Genomic DNA, 11715 nt, shown 5'->3' on the forward strand with positions numbered 1-11715 from the left:
TTTTTTTTTTGTTGGATTTAACGTCGCATCGACTCATGATAGATCAGCTTTAATGGTGGAGGAAGACCCCAGGTGCCCCTCCGTGCATTATTTCATCTTAATACATATGTTACTATATATAGTAACAAAAATGAAGGTGTTTTCAGCAGGTTATTGCTTTCACGCACTGATTATCACTTATCGGCCCGGGCCGAAAACTCATAATCATAATCCGCCCGGTGAACACGTGCGCGTGAAACCAATAGCTACATAAAACGTCATCATAGACGTCATAATGGTCTGTCACTGGTCTACACGTTAAACCGTTGTTTACTGCAGAATTACAATTCTTGGCTTAAAATTAGTAATAAAACATGACATGCACATATTTACTTTGGAGCCAGAGATCCGAGTTTCACCAGTGTTCGAGTAGGCCTATGCGTTGGAAAACAGCATGATTCGCACCAATTTCGACGAAGTTGCGGGTTTCTTCTCAGTGAAAATGCATGACTGCTTTTCATAAACATAGATCGAGATATCTAGCTAGTAGATTCTAATAAAATCGCAGTTTTTTTTTTTCGTTTTTTTTTTTCATGATCTGGCTCAAAGTATGTGTTGTTCCACATTTTTAGAATCGCGATTTGATGAGTTTGATAGATACATTAGATCTACGATTTTACTTTTAGCTCCTGACCGACAAGAAATTCTGTAGATCTAATTTGTCTTAATGTGCAAGAATAAGTTTACTGTAGTACACTCAATTATGACCCCAAATTGCTTCCGGCTACGCACAAACACAAATTTTGAGACAAGAGTACCCCAAACTATTTAGCCATAGAAATCTAGCGACGGGAGTTGTAATTCTACCTTCCTTGAGTAGTGCAACAAAACATATGTATTAAAGACATTAATACACGCAAGAGCCTGGCCGGGAGGTGATAATCGGCCCGAAATTCATAATGGCCCTCGGGCCATTATTCATTTTCCGGGCCGATTATCACCTCCCGGCCCGGCTCTGTCGTGTATTAACCTCTAAATATTGAGCGGGCACATGGGTAGAACCGCCGACCTTCCGTAAGCCAGCTGGATGGCTTCCTCACATGAAGAATTCAACAACTCAAGTGAGGCTCGAACCCACATCGATGAGGGGCAAGTGATTTGAAGTCAGCAACCTTAACCACTCAGCCACGGAGGCCCCGACTAAGGGATAAAGGTTTGTACAATACACAAGGCTTCATTATGTGAAACATTAAATTAAAATCCATTGATGGATTTTGACCAGACAGGTTAAAAATCTATTGACCTTTGACCTCCGTGTAACCTTGACCTTTGAGACTTGGGTCTGGGTGTTGCCTATGACACATCTTTTTATTGGGTTGATTTGTGCCAAGCTATATTAAAATCCCTTTATGGATAGTCGAGTTACACGAACAGACAGGAAAAAAGCCCTGCTGACCATTGACCTCCAAGTGAGTCCTTGACCTTTTAGCTACGGTTCCAGGTTTCGTGCATGATACATCATGTCATCCTGGGAAACAATTTAGCCCAATTATGATTAAATCCTGTTTTACATGACCAAGTTATAAACCGAACAGGCAAAGAACCCTACTGACTTTTGACCTCCAGGTTTGACCTTGACCTTTCAGCTAGGGTTCTGGAAGTTAGGCATGACACATCTGACCATGTACAACATTTATGATAAGTAAAATCTCTTGATGGATGACAGAGTTCTGGAATGGACACAAAATAGACCTTTTTCATCCCTTACAGAAGCAAGCCTCTGTGGCGTACATGCTGCGTATTTGCTGTGTATATGCCGCGAACACAGTAGTACGCCAGAGGAGTACATTTTACATACACTGCATGCCGCGTACATGCCGCGTACTATTTCGACGAGTACACAGCATGTACGCAGGAGGTCACTTGTACACTTCAAGTACGCAGCACAGACTCTGAAAATTTAAGGAGTACACTGCATGTACGCAGGAGGGACTTGTACAAGAAAATAGTACACTGCATGTACACCGCAGATACTTTGAAATTTGTGCAGTACACTTCATATACGCGGGAAAGACTTGTACAATTTCATTTGGCATTTATACTTAGGTTTTTTTTATAAGTTTAAGTCTGAAGTAAACTTCATATACGCGGGAGGGACTTGTTCATTTTCTTTTGGTGTTTATACTTTGAATTTTTTTAGGTAAAAGTCTGAAGTACACTTCATGCAGGAAGGATTTGTACATTTTTTTTTTTTGGAAGCAAGAACTTGATTTCCGAGTAACTTTTATCTTAATAGCATAGAATAGTTCAGATTACCGGTATTCTGAACAATGAAAATTTGCCAAACTATTTGCAATGTTCATTTGTGAAGCTTACATCTTAGTGATTTCTGAGCTGCACCTTGCATGCAGTGTAAAAATATATTCTTTTTCATTTTGAATTAATCCTGGAGCTTTCTAACTTGGATAACTGAAAAGCCTTATTTGAACTTCGTTGCATTACATTTTGTAATACATGAAATAATTACCAAGATAATGCCTCAACAGCGCCCGAATGAGAAGAATTAATAGCTCTCACTGTTATTTGAATACTCTTAAGCAAAACACCATTCTATCATGTTTTATAAAGGCTTTAATGCTCATTATGTTAACTCATTAAGGCCTCACCAAATTAAAAAGTTGTTCATCGGATTTGCCGCTCGTATATTTTCAGAACGTTTTTGGCTACAGTAATTGCGCTCGCCCCATTGGAAAAAATCAATCCAAAATTTTTTGGCGCGCTACTTTTTACGGACATAAAAGTGTATAAATGCTTATATAATTCCAGTCCTAGATTGTTCTCAGATGGATTTTAATCAAAATAGATACATACTACGCACACATCGTCTATAATAAATCATAACACTTATATTTAGTTGCATTAAAGTTGTTTCCCCTTGATGCAGTTACGCCATTTTCTTCAAATGTTTACCAAATATCATGCTACAAAAACTGATTTATTTCATTGAAAAGTGGATGAAGAAAAGCATACTAATTTATTTGATAACATCAATCTACATTATTTTGGTAAGGGTAAATACTTATTGATGCATGTCACTTATCTTTTTTCTGTTTTTTTCTGTCCAAATGATCAGCATTTGCATACGAAAGTTGGTGGGGTAAGGAATTTACATTATCACAGCAGTTTCGCCACAAGAGTACACAGCATGTATGCAGCAGGAGTACACAGCATGTACGCCGCAGGACTCGGGCCAGGAGTACACAGCATGTACGCCGCAAGAGTACACAGCATGTACGCCGCAGGGGTAGTACACCGCAGGCTCATTTGCATGTGAAAAGTGTATGTGCCGCGTACATGCTGCGTACTATTTCCCGCATATTAAATTCCTCCAGCGTACATCCTGTGTACTATGTAGTCCACAGCATGTACGCAGCAAGTAGTACGCGGCAGAGCTCATTTGCATGTCAAAAGTGTACTACAAACGTACTATCGGTGTATGTGCGGTGTATATCCTGCGTACTATTTAAAGCCCTTGATTTCAGTACACATCATGTACGCATCATATACGCTGTATGTACACAGCAAGAGTACGCAGCAGGCCTTTTTCTTCTGTAAGGGATGTCATGTAAACATTTGAAATGCCAAGTGTGATGGACAGACAGATGGACAAATGGAAAAGTACAATCTTATAGTCCCCAGAACTGGTTATCTACCGGTAAAGGACTAATAAGATAATTTCATAGTAGCAATTTGTTTCATATAGTAAACCATTAAAAGCTTTTTTTAATAAATAACAGTGTTGCATCTAGGACGCGCGATTCCCACATAATTCTGGCCGATCGCGCTAAGTTCTTGCCGAATGCGCGACCAACCGTGCGTATATATCGGCTGTTCGTGTGTTTTGATGCTGAATCCATTCCAACCGCCATATAAACAAATCTCAATCATTTTTATCCAGGGCTGTATCTATGCTGTGTACTTGACTGGTCATGCTAAACACTGCTAAGACACACAAAAGACGCACAAAGACAGTCAAAAATACATATATTTGAATGCAATAATGTTTGTAGAGTGATTTGAAAGTAAATTTATTTCAAAAAAAATTAAATAAATTATAATAAATGTAAAAAAAAATATGTCTTTGTGTGTCTTTGCATGTCTTTGTGTGCCATGTACTCGTCTCTGTTCAGATTCAGCAGACTTTTTTTGCAATATTTTTACAAAAGAACTACATAAATATCAATATACCGATACACTTTAAAATATATGTCTTTGTGTCTATCTTTGCATGTCTTTGTATGTCGTGTATGCATCTTTGTTGAGATTCAGCAGAAATCTTCACAATTTTTATTATTTATTTACCATTGTTTAATAAACTTACTTTAAAATCACTGAACAAACATTAATATCCATATGTACATTCAAATATATGTCTTTGTGACAGTCTTTGCATGTCTTTTTGTGCCATGTACTCGTCTCTGTTCAGATTCAGCAGATTTTTTGTATGCAATTTTTATTATTTATGTATTTATTTTTACTAAACTTGCTACAAAAGAACTACACAAATATCAATATACCGATACACTTTAAAATATATGTCAGTAGTGATGATCATTACCGGTAAGCGTCTGCGTGTACGAGTAAACAAAAGAAAAGTTTTATGCCGCTCATAATAAGTTTGCTGATAATTAATCAGTGTTAATAAAAAGGTTTGTTATCTTTCTGCATTAGACACCCCATTTTCCGAATCCTAGATGCAACACTGAAATAAATGCATTTTGTAATCTATTACATAATTAATGTATACCCCACCTCATCATCTGCTTGTCTCAGTCTGTTTACGGCATACTTCCTTACTGCTGGATGAGAGAACGTGGGTGTGAGAAGCTCGAGCGCATCTTCCACGTCCATAGGGTTCCATGCACTGAGTAACTCCAGTGCCTGTTTCACTTCCTGCGACTGGCTCCACTTTACACACTTCAAAAACTTGGTCAAAGCCTAAAATATATATTTTTTTTTAGTTTTTAACTTTGTATTCCCAGTCTAGGAGGCACCTTAACAGATACTAACATTAATCCCCTTTACTCCTGATGCAGAAGTATACATGGAAGACGCAAACACCTTTGAAAGAAGAAAAATAACAGCATGAATTCTAGAATCATCATACTTATTAATTTTACCTGCTTAAAATTGCTGTAAATACCTTACTGAATTGTATAAATATTTAGTTTAGGGACTAATGTTTTTAAGGCCGGTACTGAAAAAAGTTTTACAATTTATATTGAGAACTCTTGACTGATAGTGTCCACTGCCACAAGGTTAAGGAGAGATGAAGCCAGTCTCACTTCTAATGCCCCATCTAGCACTTAAGGTAGCAGACCTGTTATGCCAACTGGCAATTTCCATTATTATCTTTATGTAATTTCAGCATAAATTTTGCCATCATGAAAATCCATGTACTTGTGACCACTGAAGAATACCAAAGTGGGATACATGCAATACATAATCGTACTGAAATTAGCTGAGTGCCATTCACTACTATAAATTAACATTTACAAGCATTGGCAGCAACTGCCAACATCTTCATATTGGTAGACAATGTATAATCTTTAATTTTACATTCTAGGGAGCGAAAAAATAATACTTCAACCTTATATAGGAAGTTCAGCCCATAAATTTTCAGACTTGATCACAACAGCCAATAGCAGAAGCCAGAACATTCCTGTAAACATTATTCAGCCTGGAGCATGATAATTACCTTTTTCTGAGAGGCGAGATAAAACCTGTATTTCCAAACCAAATCCTGTTCCTCTGATGTCATCTGCTTGGTGGGTGGGTAGCCAACAATAGTCTGAGACACATCAGTACTGTTTAGAAACTTTTTAGCAACAAGACTCAAGCCAGTATCAGCAAGCGAACAGTCACTAGCTACAACATGTATCCCTTCCCTGCCCTCATCCCCACCCCTCAAAAAAAGGGTGTGAAATTAACAATGCTAAACTTGACCTTCATTACATGAGGTACACTGATTATAAATCTTGAGACACTTTTTCCTGCCACCATACTGCACAAATACCAAAGTATGTCAGGTTAATTCAGGGAGAAAATCAATGACACTATTGTTAGCCAATAAATCTCTGTTATTTTTGTGGAGAAGTTGTCAGTTACTTGTTGAAAACAAATTATTCTGGCATAAAACTGCCGTTCTTGTCACTTTTCGGGGGTGTTTTAACAGGAGAGAAAACGTGTGTTAACAGAGAGATTCTCGTGCTCGCGTGCCGTTATAACACCTTTTTATATATGCCCGATCCGTGGCAAAGCGTAAACGTCATCCGGCCCCAAAACGGATAATTCAAAACAAAATGACGTCAACGTAAAAACAACTTAGATATTCCCGCGCATTTTTCATGGAAATTCAATGACGTTGAGTGATACTGTATTCATTTATCAGTTTTTTACGCGTTTTATGCTAGAATAGCGTTAGCGCATGTTATTTTCGTGTTTTAAGATCTGCAGATTCCTGAGGGATACATTTGTACCCTTGCCCTACGGGCTGGGGCACCAACAAATCCCTCGGGATTCTGCAGACATTATAAGTTCCCCGTACGAAAATATTAACCAGATTCCGCCTTAAATAAGCAGGAAACCGCCTAAAAAATCTGTCTTACAAAGATTTTCCTGCTAAAATAAGACGGACAGAAAAGTTAGGCTGACTTAATGAATTTCATGATTTTTTAATAAAATAGCATCAGTTTTGGCGGAAAAATGATAGTTTGTATAGTTTGAAATTCTGGACCATGTACACAGGAGCACAGTAGATTTACGTGAAGAGCAAAATGGTATCAGCTAGGCCTACAGTAAGTGCCTTTATATATATAAAATACACAAGGCATGAAATCAGAAGTACAGTGTGATATTTTTTCCATTTATTTGATTCATATAATTATAAAACACTGTTAACAGATGCAGACTTATTTTTGTCATCAGTTTTCATGACTTTTAATTCTTGTACATGTAAATGTTTTGATCAGTACTTGATCTCCATGCTTCTTATTTTGTCAAAAATATGTATATTTCTTAAATAATTATTAACAAGAGTGCCAGAATGTCACAATATACGCCCGTCACAGCAAATTTCTTTACACTAGCACCTGTATTTGCAAATGGAATTTTAATTTTCTAGTTGTTTACAATGTTTTTTTTTTTAGAAATTATTGTAATTCTTTTATTTTTCTAAGTCCACAAAAAAATCCTTACCAGGTAGAGATACCTTAAAATACACCCAAAATTTGAAAGTAACATCAATGTTGTACCACAGAAAAGTGGTCTTGGTTTTTCAGTAGGGTCAATTATAAAAAAGTTACAATGTAAGTTATTTATAGACACAACTAAGGGAAGTTAATATTTAAAGAGAGAGAGAGAGAGAAAAAAAAAAAAAAAATTACAAGTCCATACAAAAATCCTTACCAGGTAGAGATAGCTCAAAATACACCTCAGAATTGGATGTAACATGCATGTTGTACTACAGAAAAGTGGTCTCGATTTTTCCCTACGACTTGTAATGAAAAAGTTACAATATAAGCAATTTATAGTAACAGCAAAGGGAAGTAATTCAAAAGAAGGGACCAGTGCATGACACTCCGTCTCATGATGGTGTACAATTGTGCCAAGTTACATCAAAATCCCTCCATGCATGAAGAAGAAATGCTCCAGACAAAGTCATTCTTGTATCTGACCTTTGACCTTTAAGTGTGACCTTGACCTTAGACCGAGGGACCTGGTTCTTGCTCATGACACTCCGTCTCATGCTTGTGAACATTTGTGCCAAGTTGTATCAAAATCCCTCAATGCATGAAGAAGAAATGCTCCAGACAAAGTTTTCATTCTTGTATCCTTGACCTCTAAGTGTGACCTTGACCTTACCCCTAGGGACCTGGTTCTTGCGCGTGACACTCTGTCTCATGATGGTGAACAATTTTGCCAAGCTACATCAAAGTCCTTTCATGCATGAAGAAGATATGCTCCAGACAAAGTTTTCATTCTTGTATCCTTTGACCTCTAAGTGTGACCTTGACCTTAGACCTAGGGACCCGGTTCTTGCGCATGACACTCCCTCTCATTATGGTGAACAACTGTGCCAAGCTACATCAAAATCATTCCATGTATGAAGAAGATATGCTCCGGACAGTCATTCTTGAATTTTTCATTCTTGTATCCTTTGACCTCTAAGTGTGACCTTGACCTTAGACCTAGGGACCTGGTTTTTGCGCATGACACTCCGTCTCATGATGATGAACAATTGTGCCAACTTTCATCAAAATCCCTCCATGCATGAAGAAGATATGCTCCGGACAAAGTCATTCTTGAATTTGACCTTTGACCTCTAAGTGTGACCTTGACCTTAGACCTAGGGACCTGGTTCTTGCGCATGACACTCCGTCTCATGATGGTGAACAACTGTGCCAAGTTTCATCAAAATCCCTCCATGCATGTAGAAGATATGCTCCGAACAAGGTCTGTGGACGCTGCCCGACCGCCCATCCGCCCGCCAGGGGCGTTCCCATAATACGTCCTGTTTTTCAAACGGGCGTATAAAAATGAAATTCAAAATTACAGTTAAAGCTATAAATTGTTACAACACTGAAATTTTGATATACATGTAGCATTGTACTTTGTATTTTTTAGATTCTTACAATTTAACCAAATGGCAGACTTTTTTCTTGTTAATAATTTCTTAAGGCGGATTTTTTTCCTGCTAGTGAATTCTCTAGGCGAAATTTTAAGGCGTATTTTTTTCCTGCTAAATACTGGCTGGGTGGATTTTTAACTGGTTTCCGCCTTAGAAAATTTGCATATTTCGCTGCGTATTCCTGCTTATAGGTGGAATCCTTGCTATATTAACCTGAATTGCAATTTAAGGGGAATCCGCCTACAACTTAGGCGGTTTTCTCAGATTTTTCTGGGCGTAAGTTTTCGTACGGGACACGAAAAAACATGCGTTATCCCTACAGTATTACTGAAAAACCAATGTTGCCTTTCCATTAAACTTAACCGAAAAACTGCTAACATATGGTGACAAGCTTTAATTCACAAAATTAACCTTTAGCCTAATGGCAGCCACAACAAGTAATTCTGCCTTTGCGACCAGTGCAGACCAAGATCAGCCTGCATGTCTTCACTGTACGATACTCAGTTAACTTAATTTTCAGTGAACACCCCTTCACATAATAAATGGTACTGCCCAAATTCAAATGATGGACCAGTCCATTTTAGAAACTTAGCAGGGTAAGGTGTAATTCCCATTCAACAAATGCATTTTACCTTTAGAATTCAAAATAATTCCATGTTCTTACAACCAGATTTGTCAAAACCACAAACATTTATGCCAATGAAGTCAACTGATTCCACAAGGTAGACTTACATTCAGCCAAGTTCGTGTCTTTGCATCTGGTTTCATGTCCTTGTCGGTTGGGCTACTACGCAGACTACGTGCTAGCTTGTGGTGTTTCGACTCAACCAGATTTTCCAATGAGATCTCTGGATCTGGTACAATAACCAAATCACCGTGTGTTGTAAAAGTGTAGGGATCATCACCACCCGGTCAAAAGAGTTAGTTATAACAAGAGCTGTCAGTTGACAGCGCGCTCGACTATTCTCAGTGCTTGATAGTATAATATAAGCTATGAGTAAAACTTTAACATTACAATAAGCATATTCTAAGTCAAAAAGGGGTCATAATTCAGTCAAAATGCTTGATAGAGTTGCCTCCTCATTTTCACAGACTGGGGTCATGATGGTTAACAAGTATGCAAAATATGAAAGCAATATCTCAATGGACTTTGAAAATATTTGGGGTGGTACGCAAACTTTAACATTTATTCTAAGTCAAAAAGGAGCCATAATTCAGTCAAAATGCTTGATAGAGTTGCATCCTCCTTTTTACAGACTGGGGTCATGATGGTAAACAAGTATGCAAAATATCAAAGCAATATCTCAATGGACTTTGAAAATATTTGGGGTGGTACGCAAACTTTAACATTTATTCTAAGTCGAAAAGGGGCCATAATTCACTCAAAATGCTTGATAGAGTTGCCTCCTCCTTTTCACAGACTGGGGTCATGATGGTAAACAAGTATGCAAAATATCAAAGCAATATCTCAATGGACTTTGAAAATACGCAAACCTTAACATTTATTCTAAGTCAAAAAGGAGCCATAATTCAGTCAAAATGCTTGATAGAGTTGCATCCTCCTTTTTACAGACTGGGGTCATGATGGTTAACAAGTATGCAAAATATGAAAGCAATATCTCAATGGACATTGAAAATATTTGGGGTGGTACGCAAACTTTAATATTTATTCCAAGTCAAAAAGGAGCCATAATTCAGTCAAAATGCTTGATAGAGTTGCATCCTCCTTTTTACAGACTTGGGTCATGATGGTTAACAAGTATGCAAAATATGAAAGCAATATCTCAATGGACTTTGAAAATATTTGGGGTGGTACGCAAACTTTAACATTTGTGTGACGCCCATGCTCACGCTCACGCTCACGCCGACGTGAGTAGAATAGCTCCCCTATTCCTCGAATAGTCGCGCTAAAAATGAAATATGTTATGCTACATTTAAATACACTTTTCTTCCAGTATAGCATGACATTTTGCCGAGTCACACCAATGCAATTCAGGTCATATATGGCAAGTTTCCAGCTTTGATTGTGGCATAGGCAGTCATTTGAAAATAAGCGCTGACCTCCAGTAAGCTAGCTAAATGGCTTCCTTGCATGCATGCTACATACAAAGTGGGATATTAAGCCCACAGAGGAGAGGTGTAAGTGATATAAAGTCAACAATCTAAACCACTCGGGTCCTGACTGCATGACAAGGTTAGTGACCACACACATAGAAGGTAGTGGGTCTGCTATGATCATTGAAAATTTCCATGCAATTAAATTTCTGATACGCGGTTTGGACATTAACATGGCTTTCAGTAGCAACCTAGAAATGCTAAAATCACAAACAGAAAATACGTAATCAAAACAAAAATGCCAATTGTAATTATGAGTACACCACCTTAAGACAATTTTAACATAGAGTGTTACACTAAATCACAACCCACAATAAATGTATTATACCATTCACAGTGTGTCAAAACCATATTTTGGACAGTAAAACATTATGTGTTATGCTTTTAATAAATGCACACAGCAGTTTTAACAGTTTTGCATTGTGACAGTGTGTCACACATTATTTAGGACTGTCTGACATTATTAAATTACACATCATTCAAAATTTCAAATAAATGTGTAACATAATAGTTTTTCATCATTTTTTTCTGATATTTCTCAATTTTTATAAACTACAATGTCATACTTGTCCCATAAAAATGCATAAACAGTTCATTGTAAATATTCAGAAAATGCGTCTACATAGTATGTTCCACAGGCACGGGTCCAGTGTATATATTTTTTTGTTTGATATGATTTTTTTCACACAAATATACTTTATATATGTTAGTCAAATGAAAAAAAAAATCGATGACAAAAAATCCGGTTACAATATCATAATCAATGTATATGATACTGTGACCGGATTTTTTGTCATCGTTTTTTTTTTCATTTGACTAACATATAAAAGGTTAATTGTGTGAAAAAAAGGATTTTTTTATATTAAACAAAAAAAAAAGAAAAAAAGAAAGAAAAATAAATAAATAAACACTGGACCCGTGCCTGTGTGACA

General features: G+C 37.2%; 1 pseudogene; it reads right to left on the minus strand.

Annotated features, from left to right (window-relative positions):
* The window catches only part of LOC123565433 (phosphatidylinositol 3-kinase catalytic subunit type 3-like), a 48358-nt pseudogene extending 42393 nt beyond the window's left edge, over positions 1–5965 (minus strand).
* Positions 5966–11715: the final 5750 nt, after the last annotated feature.

This window comes from Mercenaria mercenaria, chromosome 8 (genome assembly GCF_021730395.1).
Source record: "Mercenaria mercenaria strain notata chromosome 8, MADL_Memer_1, whole genome shotgun sequence".
NCBI classification, from domain to species: Eukaryota; Metazoa; Mollusca; class Bivalvia; order Venerida; family Veneridae; genus Mercenaria; species Mercenaria mercenaria.